This window comes from Equus quagga, chromosome 8, assembly GCF_021613505.1.
Source record: "Equus quagga isolate Etosha38 chromosome 8, UCLA_HA_Equagga_1.0, whole genome shotgun sequence".
NCBI lineage: Eukaryota > Metazoa > Chordata > Mammalia > Perissodactyla > Equidae > Equus > Equus quagga.
The window spans coordinates 33467086-33481570 of NC_060274.1; positions in this window are offsets into that span (position 1 = coordinate 33467086).

Below are 14485 nucleotides of genomic sequence, written 5' to 3' on the forward strand. Positions count from 1 at the left end.
AAAGATGTATTGTAAATATCTTACTCTATTCTGTGGATTGCCTTTTCCCTCTTTTAATCATGTCTTTTGATGAAGAGAAGTTCTTAATTTTAATGTAGTCCAATTTATCATTTTTTCCCTTAATGGTTAGCCTTTTTTTTTTTTTGGTCTCTAGTTTAAGAAATCTTTGCCTCCCTAAGCTAATGAAGATATTTTCCTACGTTTTCTTCTAAAAACTTTGTTTTACCTCTCACATTTAGATGGACAGTATAACTGGAGTCAATTTTTGTGTAATGTGTGTGGCAAGGAATGGAGATACATTTTCTTTTGTTCTTGGATGGATATCCCATTGACCTGCATCTTTCAAGAAAAACGCCATCCTTTCCCTTCTTCAGTGCACTGTCACCCTCATCATAAATCAGTTGACTGTTTATGTTTCTGTCTGTTTTAGGCCTCTACTCTGTTCCATTGGTCTATTTTTCTGTCCTTGCACCAATACTTTACTTAATTACTATTGTCTTAATTACTCCAGGTTTTTAGTAGCTCCAGATATTTGGAAGTCTGTTCTTTCCTGATCATATATTTTTCTTACTATATATTTATTCCTACTATATACATTTATGATTAGCCCTCTGCATTCCCATACACATTTTAGAGTAGCCTGTCAATTTCTAACAATTATTATTCTTAATACATTTTCTAGAGTTAGCAAAAATTTTCATGAGAGGCCACTGACCCTCAAAAAATTAAATAATGCTTTACATTAAATGAAATAATATATGTTGAAACTCACAAAAATTAATCATGGCTATGTTTTATTAGGTGATACAAAATATAAAAGCAATTTGAGCTTTGTGTTTAAGTTAGAAATATCAATTTCAACTCATCTGTTTCATAAACTTACATGGTGGGATTCCCGGGTTAAGGTCAAGTTGTGACTCTTTGGCACTGAGATGTTTCCAGGCACTGCCAGTGATGACCCAGGCTAAAGAGAAGACTCCTTAATGACTGAGGAGCCTCCTGGGAGAGAAACAATTGATTGTAAAGCACGAAGGAGCAGACTTACAGAGTGGAGCCACCAACAAGGCTTAGTTGTTGGCGGATAGTGGTGACTGGGGGTAACATAGTGCCCGTCACTCTGGGGGATGTTCCAGAGCCAGACTCACAGACTCATGATGGGTCCTACGAAGAAAAGAAGCTGCAAAAATAGAATCCAAAAGAGCTGCTTTACTGAGATCTCTATAAAAGGATGGGGCAGGTGCAAAGCTCTTGGTGGCCACTGTAACAACGTAACTCCAAAGGCAAAGGAAGGCAGTCTGCCCTGGTCTCAGGCGCATCTAGAGCTACGGAGACGCCTGGGGTCTTAACGATGGTGGCCTCCAAGAGTGCACGGAGGGGAGCAGTCCTCGGGAGAATGGACTTTTAAGAAATGCATGTGAGGCACTCTTTGGAACTTCTAGAAATATTTGAGGGGTCCTCTATCTGGGGCTTAGAGCTATGTGAACAGATGAGATGAGAGTCAACAAATTAGGGCTATTCTCCCTTCGCGTCAGGCTGGGTTGCTCAAGAAAGTTTGGTTTTGTGTAGAATAGAAAACATTTATCATGCAAACAATATAACAATGGAACAAAAGCCACATGAACTTTAATCAAATGAACTTCAGTTCCATGAAAAAGCCACAAAATGACAAATAGCTAGAAAGAAGAAGAGAGAGAGAAAGATGAAAACAATGAGGGGGGGAGGAGAGGAGGGTCAAGGGGGAAGAAGAGAAAGAGAAAAAGGTAAAAGACCACTGAAGAGGGAAGAGAGGGAGGCGGGACAGGGGAAATCAACTGAAGACAGATAACAAGGGAGGCGGAGAGAAGAAGAGAGGAGAAACCAGGGAGAAGTCAAAAGGAACGACAAGGGAGAGAATTTAGTAGTGGGAAAAGAAAAGTCAAATAGAGGCTGATTTCAATATGCTCATATCATTTAAGAACTCAGAGAAGACAGCCGCACCCCCTCTCCCACATGCCACACTCTCCTGAATTCTTGGTCCCCCTTACCCGGCTCTGTATTTCCCCCCTTCATAGTTATCACCGTCTAGTATGCTCTATAATTAATTTCTTACTGTTTTCATTTTCTCTCCCTGCCTCCGACCCTATGCTGGACCATAAGCTCCACCAGGGCATGGTTCTTTTTTTTTAATTCCTGGACATATCTCAAGTACTAGAAGAGTGAAGAGTGCCAGGCACACCATAGGTGCTGACTCAATTTTGCTGAAAGACTGAGTTAAGCTGCAGCGATGCCGACAAAGGCCAACACGGTTGAGAATGGCAGTCATCTGAGTACATCAGACACTCAGAGTTTCCTGGGCTCTCCGGCCTGCTCCGACAGTCCGCCACAGCTCACCTGTCTGCCTGTTTTCCCCACAGTCTCCAGGAAAGGGGCCGGGCATTCACCTGGACGCTCACAGAGCTTCAGGGAGCTGAAAGCCCCCCTGGGCTCTATACTCATTTCGAATCTGCTGACAAAGGTGGCTCACTCTGTCCTTTTCTTCAAGAACTTCTTCGGGCCCGGACACAGAAGAACTGTTTTTGCAAAGGATCCTCTAGCTCAAAGGCCATCCCCGACGCACTGTTTTAGATCAAGTGCTCCAGGATTCTGAACCCCCACCCACACTAAAAAGCCTTTTAATTTTGAAATAGTAATAGATTCACAGGAATTTGCAAAGAAGTGTATGGCAAGGTTCCCATGCACTCTTCACCCGCCTCCCCCAGCGTTAACATCTGGCATGACTAGAGTACAATAAGAAACCCAGGAAACTGGCACAGGTGCACATCATAGACCAATTCACATTGCACCGGTTATACACACACTCACTTGTGTGTGCATGTGTGGCTCTATGCAATCTTATCCCAAGTATAGCTTCACGCAAACGCCACCACAATCAAGATGCTTAACTGTACCCTCAGCACAAGACTCCTTCTGAGGCCCTTTTTAAAAAGCAGCTTTCCCCCCTTTCTTCTTTCCTTTTTACTGTGTCTATATGAGAAAATGGATGTTAGCTGAGCCTATTGTGGTAATCATCTTCTTGCTGTGTCCTCACATATCTAGCTCTCTGGCCTCTTCTGATAAGAGCACTAATCCCATTGTCGGGGCCCACTTTCCTGGCCTAATTACCTCCCAAAGGTCCCATCTCCAAATACCATCACTTTGAATTTGAGGGGGACACATTCATTTCATTGCAGCTCTCTTCAAAGCACGTGTGAACTAGGTGGCACTGCCACACACTTGAGGACAGGTTCTAGTGTCGATCAAACTAGTCAACCCTACCCCTCCCAGGTGACTTCCCTTCCTAGCTCCTCAATTTGTGGTGAATCCAGCACATCAGGATCCTTTAACCTCGAGCCTATGCCATATACAAAAGGAGACCTGGGCATCCTCCATCCCCTGGCACGGGAGTGTTCAGGTGAACAGGAGAGGTCTGGTCCATTAGAATGCTCTTGGGCACCCAGCACCTTTCTCCAGCAAGCTCCTAATTAGGGAGGTGAGGGAAGGAAGTGGTGAGCAATGAGGCTGGCAGGTGGACTGGGGCCAGATTTTGAGGGGCTTTGTGTACCACATTAAGGAGCTTGGCTTTGATCCTCTACTCTGGTTAAGGGATAAAGGCAAAATGGCTGGGTTTCATTACCTAGCTAATCCAGTCAGCTGACCTGAATACCTAGAAATAATTTCAGACGGTGAAATTAAAGCAGAGATGAATGAAGCTTTTGTTGTTTTGTTTCCAAGGAGAGAATAACAGATGAAAGCAAACATCTTAGCTTTAGTGATATAGAAATAAAATGCTTCTCCCGTGGATGTGATTTTTATTTCCCTAGTTTATCCTTTTAGACAATTTTAGGATTCTATTATCTATAAGGACAAGAGGCATTACTTTCATGATTAGGAAAATACGTGCTATATTAAAATATTTAAGGCGGAAGGAGATACTGACTTGAGATTGTGGAGTTAATGTTTCCTTATAAACATGTTGCTGTTTCTAGGTGGGGGGTCACTGTCTTTTCTGGTTTTACTTGCTTGTCGAAGAAAAAAAAAGACCTTTTGGTCCCTAAAACAAAGGAAGAAGTGATTGCTTAATATTTCTGTTTAAACCAGTTATTAAATGTCTAACAAAATACAAGTTCTCGCAAAGGAGCGCTCTGTGCTTGCTGCCACCTCTTCCCAAGGAATTTAAGACCTTTCAACCCTTGGGAGTGACGCTGCTCTCCTCTTTTCTCACCTCCTCTTGCCTGGATTGGGTGGTTGGCCTAACCAGAGACATAGCGTGAGACAGCTTAGGATAAAAATCTATACTTACAAGGGCTGGCCCAGTGGCGCAACAGTTAAGTTCGTATGATCCAGTTTGGTGGCCCGGGGTTCGCCAGTTCGGATCCCGGGTGTGGACCCACGCACTGCTTGTTAAGCCATGCTGTGGCAGGGTCCCACATATAAGAGGTAGAGGAAGATGGGCAGAGACATTAGCTCAGGGCCAGTCTTCCTTGGCAAAAAAGAGGAGGACTGGCAGCAGATGTTAGCTCAGTGCTAATCTTCCTCAAAAAAAACCAAAATCAATACTCAGTGGGAGAAACAATATGGAGGCCGAATTTGCCTGCTTCAATAGTTGAGGCGAGTTTCCCTTTTCAGTTTCATCTGCCTTTTTGTTTTTCTTTCTCTCAGGACACTAGGTTTTCCACCAGTTCCTTATTCATTGATTCATCAAGCGTTTACTGTGCACCTATTCTGTGATGGGCACAGAGCTAGAGGCTGGGCATACAGTGAGCAAAATGGACGCAATCTCTATTCTCATGGAGCTTACAGTCTAATGTGAGAGATGGTCAATAAATGTCAGCATTCCAATAAATACACGATGACTACCTGTGGTAGAGTCTTGAAGGCGACAACGTGAGGCCTTCTGTCACAGAGAACAACAGGGGTGGCAAAGCTGCGCACCCTCTGAGGAAGGCACATTTAAGGAAGGATTTAGCATGCACAGACCTGGAGGGAATCATCCAAGCAGAGGGAACAGCATAGCGGAAAGCCCTGAGGTCAGAAAGACCTCAACGGAGAAGGGGGTGTCTGGAACTGAAACAAGGTCAGCAGGCCTGAGGAGGTCGACAACACAGGCACCTAAACATTTGAGAGTTTGTAACTGGAAGGCACTGATGGGTTTCAAACTGGGAAAAATACGGCTAGTTTTGTGTTTTTGGAAGATGACTCTGAGAGATATATACACTTGTTTGTTTCTACGCGCAGAGTGTCTTTCGGGGTGATGAGGGATCCTGCCATTTTGGTCCCCCCCAGGAAGAGGAACTGGGTGGCGAGGGGACAGGGGCCGGGGGCAGAAGTTTTCCTGTAGATCTGGTATGAACTTCTGATTTTGAAGGTCTTATACATATTCGAAGACTGGAAGCAGGAACAGGAAGAGGGCTACTGCAGATGTCCAAGACAAATTTGAGATATTCTTAGGAAAACCAGTGATCAGACTGTGGGAGTGAGGAATTAAGATGATGCCTATTTTTGATTCAGGATTGAGCAATGAAGTGGACGGTGATGATAAGCGAAGCTGGGGAGAGTTGAAGAGGGACAGTTTGGGGCACTGGTGGCTCCAGAATTTCTATTCAGGAGAGGCTTAGGGGTGGCCAGGGGGTTAGAAGTGGGGGCTGGAAGAGATTTGCCTTGAATATGCATTTGCACAGCACTTACGTCCACAGGATAGGTTTGTTTATATCGTAGTAACCTAAAATACACACACACGTTCACACACCTCAGAACTAAAAAAAAGCAAAAGCCTCAGGGACCTATACAACAAAAGTTTTTTCTTTTTTGTGTTTCTTCTTGCTCAAAGTTTGCTATGGGTCCAAAAGACTCTCTGGGCAATTTTCCTCCATGGGATGATTCAGCATTCCAGGCTGCTTTGATCTTAGGCATCTACATCTTGACAGATGATAACCTTGGAACAGAGAAAGGGAAAAAAAGACAGCAGAGAATTGGGCACCTGCTGTTAAATATTTCCACCCAGAAGCCAAACGTGTAATTTTCACACATTTCAATGGCCAAAGTAAGTGCCACAGTCAAATCTAACCTCAAGGATGGGGACAGATAGCACCCTCCCAAACGTCTAGGAAAGGAAGGAGAGCTAGAAGTGTTGGTGAGCTCTAGTAACGTTTATTACGATACTTTATGTAAAAATGAAAAAACTTCCAAAGTCTGTATCAAAGAATGGGGAGGCGGTTACGAAGAGAGGAAGAACTTCGGCCCTCAATGAGCAAGGCCCTCTTCTGGTTAGTGTTGGGTTTTGTGCATGTGTGGGAGGGGACTAAAGAATCCTGATTTTGGACCTGTTGAATTCAAGATGGCTCTATCTAAATGCAGGTGGCAAATGAGCAGCTAGATCAGAAGGTCAGAGGACAGGTCTGGGCTGGAGACATAATTTGGGAGATTAAAAAAGATGTATCTACAGTTGATGGGAGAATGTGAAGTCCAAGAGAGTGGTCTCGGCTGGTGCGGCGAGGGATGACACTGTGTAAGGAGAATGTAGAGAGGATCATTAGAAGACAGTTGTGGACAGAAGCCTGCTGACACCCAAAATTAAAGAGGGTCTGAGAAAAAGCCCGAGAAGGGACAATCAGGGAGGAAGGGGCAGAATTGAGTGATATTTTGTTAGATGTCACTAACATCTAACTAACTTTGTAAAAACAAAGTTGTAATGTTAGATGTAACTAACTGTTAGAACAAAGGGAAAAGAGCCTTAAAAGGTATGTGGGTTTCTGCTCTTATCAAAGCAAACCCCTCCACTTGGGCGACGGAGCCCCGCCCCTTCCACACCTCACTTCCCCTCTCTCTACTGAATCCTATCTATCGGTACCTAAACATGCTCTAGTGACATCTCCCATCTCATAAAACAAGGCCACCTCTTCCATCCTCCTTTCTAACCACTGTCGGATCACCAAGCTCTAGGCACACAGTGCTCCCTTCAGCTCCTCTGGCACTGCAAGTTCCTCAGTGCCTTTGCACTTACTCTTCCCTACACCTGGCAGGCTTTTCCCCAAGCTTTTCTTAAAGATGAGCTCTCCCCTTTTCAGTCTCTTCCCAAAGAGGCCTTCTTTGGCCGTATGATGTGACGAAGCTCTCCGTCCCTTTCCCAGTGCCATGGGAGCTGGTCTGAGTCCATTCAGGCTGCTGTAACAAAAATACTATAAACTCGGTGGTGTCTGGTAAGAGCCCAGTTCCTGGTTCATAGCCCAATTCCTTTTCTCTGTGTCTTCACACAGTGGTAGGGGCAAGGGAGCTCTGTGGGGCCTCTTTCATAAGGGCACTAATCCTATTCCTGAGGGCTCCGGCCACAGACCTAATCACCTCCCAAAGGGTCAGGATTTCAACATGAATTTTGGGGCGACACAAACGTTCAGACCATAGCAGTGCTTTATATTACATTGCCCTGCTCTAGTTCCTTCTCAGCACATACACTTCTTTGAAATTACTGTTTAATTGTTTACATGTATACTGTGAGTTTTACCCCCACTAGAAAGCAAGCTATAGGAGGAGATAAGGAAAGCTTAGTTGGGGGAGAGACTGGGAGTTGAGGAGCATAAGGAGATGTCATTTCCCCCCAAAGTATCACATTTTCTACAATTTTAAGATAGTATGTTGATAGGAGAGCTGTTAATAATATGCAAATAACACTTGAGCAAGCAGTCTGAAATTCAGATTTCAACGCAAGCCGACAAGTTAGTCAGAGGTTGGCATCTTTATAAGTGCTTGCTCTCCCATTAACCAAAGTTGTGGGGCTAGCCAGCTCCCTTGCCCTGGTCCTAGGCCCGGGAACCTGATGTTATAACCTGGCTACACCCGGGAGGCAGGACGTCATCTATCTATACACCATAGCGCCTTAACAGCGTCAGGCACAGAACAGTCGTTTGGTCATTACTGAATAAATGTAACAGTTGCAAATGTCGCAGACGGCTTAGTGAGACTGCAGCTGAAAACCACCCAAGGATTTTGACAGGAAGAAGTTCACTGGTAACCCCTGGGGGGGCATTTGCACTTGGGTATTGGCAAAATGGCCAGATTGCAGTGAGGGAATAGAACGAGAAGAGAGGAAGTGGAGCCAGGGAGACTGCTCATTCTAGAAGCTTGGCTGCAAAAGGAAGAAAGAACAGGACAGTAACTACAAGACGCAAAATGGAGAGAGTTTTGTTTTCTTTTAAAAGGTAGAAATGTTAGATTTAAAAATACATCAATATTCAAACATACACACACAAAAATGGTAGAGACTTCGTTGTTTTATATGCCTAGAGAAGACAGCCAGTAATGAAAGAACTGAGGATGTATGAAAAGGAATCAATAACTTATGGTGTGTCCACAAGAGGACATTTAGCATATATAGGACAAAGAATTCCCGTTCCTCTGGGATAGAAAGGAGGTAAGGATGGATTGGAGGTGGGGGTGAGGAAGTTGAAGGAGTGGGCCTGCCTCTGGCCTCTATTTTCTTTCCAAACAGAAAGCTCAGAAGTTGACTTCCTAAACTGCCCTTTTCAATTTCTCCTCTTAACCGATTTAATTCTGTTCCTCATTTATTGACATCTTCTCTTCCCTTTGCCCTGTTACACTTTGTCTGCCAACTCCTCCCCGTTCCGGGTCCACCTGCAGCCCCTAGATCTTCAGCTGGTTTAGTCACATACCATGGCCAGTCTCCTGGGCTCGCCCTGCTCTGTGATACTCAAATGACAACACCTTCCATCCTAGGAAACTGGGGGGTTTCCAGGCTTTTATCTGATTGCTCTAAGTGTCAATGAGCATTCCCACGGAGGCCTTCCACATTTCACAAACTTTTCACCTGAATTGTGCACCCAGTTCCAACTGCTGGAATAACTCAGCCCCAGATGGACACAAACCTCTCCCTTAATTCCCTAAGATATAACAGGATATTTTTAACAGGATTTTATTTGAAGCCTTAGGGATAATAGAAAGGAATGACGAGAAAGAAAAGTAAAAAGTGCTGTAACTCAAATGTCACCCATTCTGTGCCTGCTCTACCTTAGATCGTTTTCTCAGCTGTCAGAAAAGCATATCTAATTGCAAAAGCACTGTTGATGCTTCTTATCATGGAGACGAACTTGCTAAAAACCCTATTAGCACTCTCCTGCACTTCTGTCCCTATGTCAGCTGTCTGTCCCTTGTCCTTCCCCGAAAAAGTTCCCTCCCACAGCACCAAAAAATCCCTGGCCTTCAGCTGGGTCCTTTGCCAAATCACAGCCTGCTCAGCAACACAAAAGCTGGAGGAATAGATTTCTGCAAAACAAAAGCCCAGTTGCTAGCCGAAGCTGAACAAGCACCCCCCAGCAGGCCATGTACAGAATAGGAGGTTTTCTCAGTTTCTCCGCTGACCCCCTGCATCAGCACCTCCCATGGTCTGGGAAGCAAACCAGAACATGTTTGACTTGTAATTGTTTTAGACGTGCTTTAGGTAATTATTATGGCTCGAATGCTTGGTTTGGGGGCCCCAATATATTTATATCTATATATGCATATTGCTTTATTACCATTGCAGTTTTATTTCTGTCTCTTTGTATGACTTCTAAACTTTTGATGAAATACATATATATACATACATATAGGGGAAATTTTATTTAGCTGTGGCTGGTGCCACCTAGTGGACATTATCTCCTAAACAGCTTTGAATCTAGGATTTTTATCCACCTGCAAAGGTGGTGAGGAAGATGAAGCTGGCTAACCTTTGTTAGGTGCTTGTTATTTATTAGGCATTGTGTTAGATGTGATGCTAATCCATTTAAATTCATTGGCCAATTTAATCTCCAAAACAACACTAAGAGGTGGAAACAACTATCCCCATTTTGCAGAATATGTGAACTGAGACGAGGAAAGCTTAAGTGAGTTGCCTAAGGCCACTGAGGAAGTAAATGTCGGAGAAAAATTCCAGAGTCCAAGCCCTTAACTACTATGCCAAAACACTGAGTCAATTCTCTTAATGAAAGAATTCAGTACAATGTGTTCATATACTGGGAGGTGAGTGGATGCTGACGGTGTGGTTTAGCACCTGGGAGGTGGCTGAAGAAGACTTACGTACTAACAGGTTCCAAGGAGGCAGCTGGGCTGTCCCCCGGGGCATTAAGGGGCTAAAGAAATGTCCTCCACTGGACGCTGGGCAGACAAGATTCATTCTGAATTCCTCTGGTGCTCTAGGCAAGGATGCAGGTGGACCAGGCCATCATTTTTATTGTCTTTTGTTGCAAGAGATAAGCAAACATTCCCAATAAATGGGGTAGCTAAAGGGGTGAAGGCTGACACTCTCCCTGTCCCCACATCAAATTAGAAAGCTCTCTCCTAACAATCTGGAGTCTTTATTCCTGACACAGAAAGAACGGGTCATTCTCTAGGAGCTCAATGAGAAGCTTAATGCACTCAAGTGCCCATCTTTGCTCTGTTGAGTGGACCTTTCAGTTATCTTCATGGTGCTGTCAAGGATTTTGTGTGTAACTCAGGAAAATTAGGTCATGCCCAGATGCATCAGTCAGCTCGGACTGCCATGATAAAACACCACAGACTGGGCAGTGTAAATAACAGCAATTCATTTCCTCAAGGCTCTGGAAGCTACAAGTTCGAGATCTGGGTGCCAGGGCAGCTGGGTTCCCGTGGGAGCTCTCTTTTTGGCTCACACTGGCGCACGCGCAGGAAGAGAAGAGAGCAAGCTCTCTGCTGTCTCTTCTTACAAGGGTACCAACCCCATCCCAAGGGTCATACCCTCACGACCTCACCTAATCCTGATCACCTTCCCAAGGCCTCACCTCCAAAGGCCACCACATTGGGGGTTAGGACTTCAATATATGAATTTTGGGAGGACACAAATATTTTCAGTCCATAAGATGCTGCCACTGGCCCACCAATATTCATGTCCTTACCACATGCAAAATACTTTCATTCCATCCCAACCATTCCAAAAGTCTTAACTCATTCCAGCATCAACTCTGAAGTCTAAAGTCCAAAGTCTCATCTAAATATCACCTAAATCACACGTGGGTGAGACTCTAGATAGGATTCATCCTGAGGCAAATTCCTCTCCAGTTGTGAGCCTGTGAAACCAAGTAAGTTACAGGCTTCCAAAGTACAACTGTGAGACAGGCATAGGATAACATTCCCATTCCAAAAGGAAGAAAAAAGAAAAAAGGAAGGGGTGACGGGTCCCAAGCTAGTCCGAAACCTAGCTAGGCAAATTCCATTAGATCTTAAGGCTTGAGAATAATTCCCTTTGGTTCGATGCTCTGCCCTCCAAGCTCACTGAGGTGGCAGTGTGACCTCCACAGCTCGTGGGGCAGCCTGCCCAAGTGGCTCTCTATGAGGGCCCTGTCCACGCAGCTCTGCTGAGCGGTGGTCCCACCCTTTGAAACGAAGGTGGAGGCAGCCTTGCCCCCTTGCCCAGTCTTGCCTGTGTACCTTGGGCCCGTGGTGGAGTGGCAGCCTCGATAATCTCTGGATTACCCTTGGCATCCTTCTTCCCTTTCCTTGAAGGACAGCACACACAGTCACAGCCAAATGGCTCTACGGTCCCATTCTATAAAATTCAAGGAGTCTAATAGCCTTCCTTCGTTGCACTCCATCTTCTCTATCCCTTTTAGTTCAAACTGGCAGCGTCTCTGCTTGTACAATCTCATCTCAGCGCCTGGCTTCTGTCGAGAGGGCTGGTTAAGTCCATGATCATACTCATGATCTCTTTACCAAACAGCTGTTCAGCCGCACCCGTAGTGTTCTCTTCAGAACAAGCTTTCTCAGTTTTTGCAATACAGAGAGGCTGAGCGTTTCCCAAATCTTCAAGTTCTGGTCCCTCTTTGCTTAACAATTCATTCTTCAATTCATCTCTCCTTTCGCATTTTACTATAAGCAGCCAGGAGGCACGAGCTTCTCCTTCCACAGTTTGCTTGGAAATCTCCTAAGCTAAATATCCGATTTTATCACTTGCAATTCTACCTTCCACAAAACACTAAAACACAGTCCAGCCAAGATCTTTGCCACTTGATAATAAGGATTGCCTTTCCTCCAGTTAACACGTTGCTCCAATACAACACGTTCCTCATTTCTGTCTGCAACCTTAGCAGAACTGCTCTTCATGTCCATACGTCTACCATGCACTTCAAAACTCTTCTAGTTTCCACCTGTTTCCCGGTTTCAAAGCCGCTTCCACATATTTACTTATTTGTTACAGCAGCATTCTACTTCTCAGTAGCAAAATCTCTATTAGCCAGCTTGGGCTGCCAGAGTAAAATACCATAGACTGGGCAGCTTAAACAACAGAAAGTTATTTCCTCACAGTTCTGGAAGCTGGAAGTCCGAGATCTGGGTGCCAGGGTGGCTGGGCTCTGGAGCAAGCTCTCTTCCTGGCTGCCTTCTTGCTGTGCACTGACACGGCCTTTCCTAGGGGTGCGTATGTGTGGAGAGAACAAGCTCTCTGCTGTGTCTTCTGATTCTAATCCCATCCTGAGGGCCCCACCCTCTTGACCTCATCTAATCCTGATCAACCTTCCAAAGGCCCAGCTCCAAATACCATCACTTTGGGGTTAGGGCTGCAACACATGGATCTCGGGGGGATGCAAACATTCAGTCCATAACATCAGATATTATTTATTTTCTTTTGTTTACAGTTATTTTTATTGCAAAAGTGTCTACAGTTTTTTTCCAGCTTTTTATTATATTGTATTTTAAACACCAGAGAAGTTGAAAGAAGGGGACAAAAGTACGCCACCACCTAGATTTGTGAATTGCTCTATCTGCCTTATCTATATGTCTATACGCCTACCTAGCCACAAATTTTTTGTTCAAAGTATCTTGCTGACATCATGAAATTCTACTCCTATGTCGGCATGCATCTCCTAACCAAAATACCACTACACATAAGAAAGTAATTCCCTCATATCATCTTCTAGCCAATCCACATTAAAATTCTCCCAATATCTTTTATGGCTGTTTCACCCTGAATTTGGATCCAATGAAGCTTCAAGCATTGCATTTGGTTGTTACAGCTCTTTAGTCTTATTAATGGAGAAAAGTTCTCCTACCTTTTTTTCCCCCATGACATTGACTTTTTAGAGACTAAGGTGTGATAATGGCATTGTGACTTTATCTCATAGAGATTTATACAAGAATATTTACCAATGGAAGGGGAGAAATGCTGTTACAAAAATACAGTGCCTAATTAATTGGCTTCAGATTTAATTTAAACTTACCTGAACAGAATCAGAAAGCTTGTCAACGGCAGAAGTCAAAATATTGTAACATGGTGATAATACTGAAAAATATTATATGTCCATAATTCTAGAACTCTGCCTAAATTTACCATAACTTTAAACTTATGTTCATTAATGGTGTAGCTCATCAAAATACGTGGATGAATGGGGCTGGCATAGTGGCACAGCGGTTAAGTTCGTGCTCCACTTCAGGGACCTGGGGATCACCAGTTCGGATCCCAATGAGGACCTACACACCACTTACCAAGCCATGCTGTGATGGTGTCCCCCATATAAAATACAGGAAGATGGGCACAGATGTTAGCTCAGGGCCAATCTTCCTCAAAAAAAAAAAAAAAAAAGTGGATGAAAAATTTAAAAATCCAACTAAAAAAAATTCTCAAACAATGCAGAAAACTACAAGTATAAAATTGCAAGAATCACTTGAAATCAGCCTATCCAAAAATAGCTATTATTAACACCAGGTGAACAGCGTGTCCAGCTCTCTCTATATACATCTATATGGGTAGACAGATAGCAACACTTTTATAAAAATAATACGATACTGTATGTTCCATGTGAGGCCTGTGTGCCCACTCCTCGCCCTGAATGTGTTCTTCAGGATGGTGGGGGGTCAACCCCTGCAGGCTGCATTTCCCTGGCTCCTGTGTCGGCTGACATCTGGCTGGGGTCAATCAACGGGAAACTGATGGGAGACTGAAGGGCCCGAGAAGCCAGGCGTCTATTCTTCACAGCAGCTGTGTTTTTTCTGGTCCCCCGTGTTTCAGGTAACACTGCTTTCTCCCTTTGTCCCTTCAGCCTAAGGGCTCACTGGCTTCTGGCTCTTACACTAGTCACTGGGTTACCTCCTTGTCATATTTGGCTTCTCGGCTCTTACATTACCTGTATAACCAATTACCTGCATTAAATCCCCTCACTGAAAATACTCAAAGCAGTTTGTTAGACCCTGACTACAATAGATGCTATTTTTAATGAAAATATTCTAATTTTAATTAATTTTCCCTTGAATTTGGTACAACAAAAGAACGTGAAGTAGAAAATTTTTTTCTTTAACACGAGAGGCGTTACTTTCTAAAAGCTTTTTCTAGGTTAAGAAATTACAAAAACCTTCGAGAATTTGGAGTTTTCTTAATATCTTTAACTACTTTTCAATTTTAGACAGGAATGGTAGATGATTCACAAAAAATTAGTACACACAAGATTTCTGTCCTCATTTCACAATTTTTCAG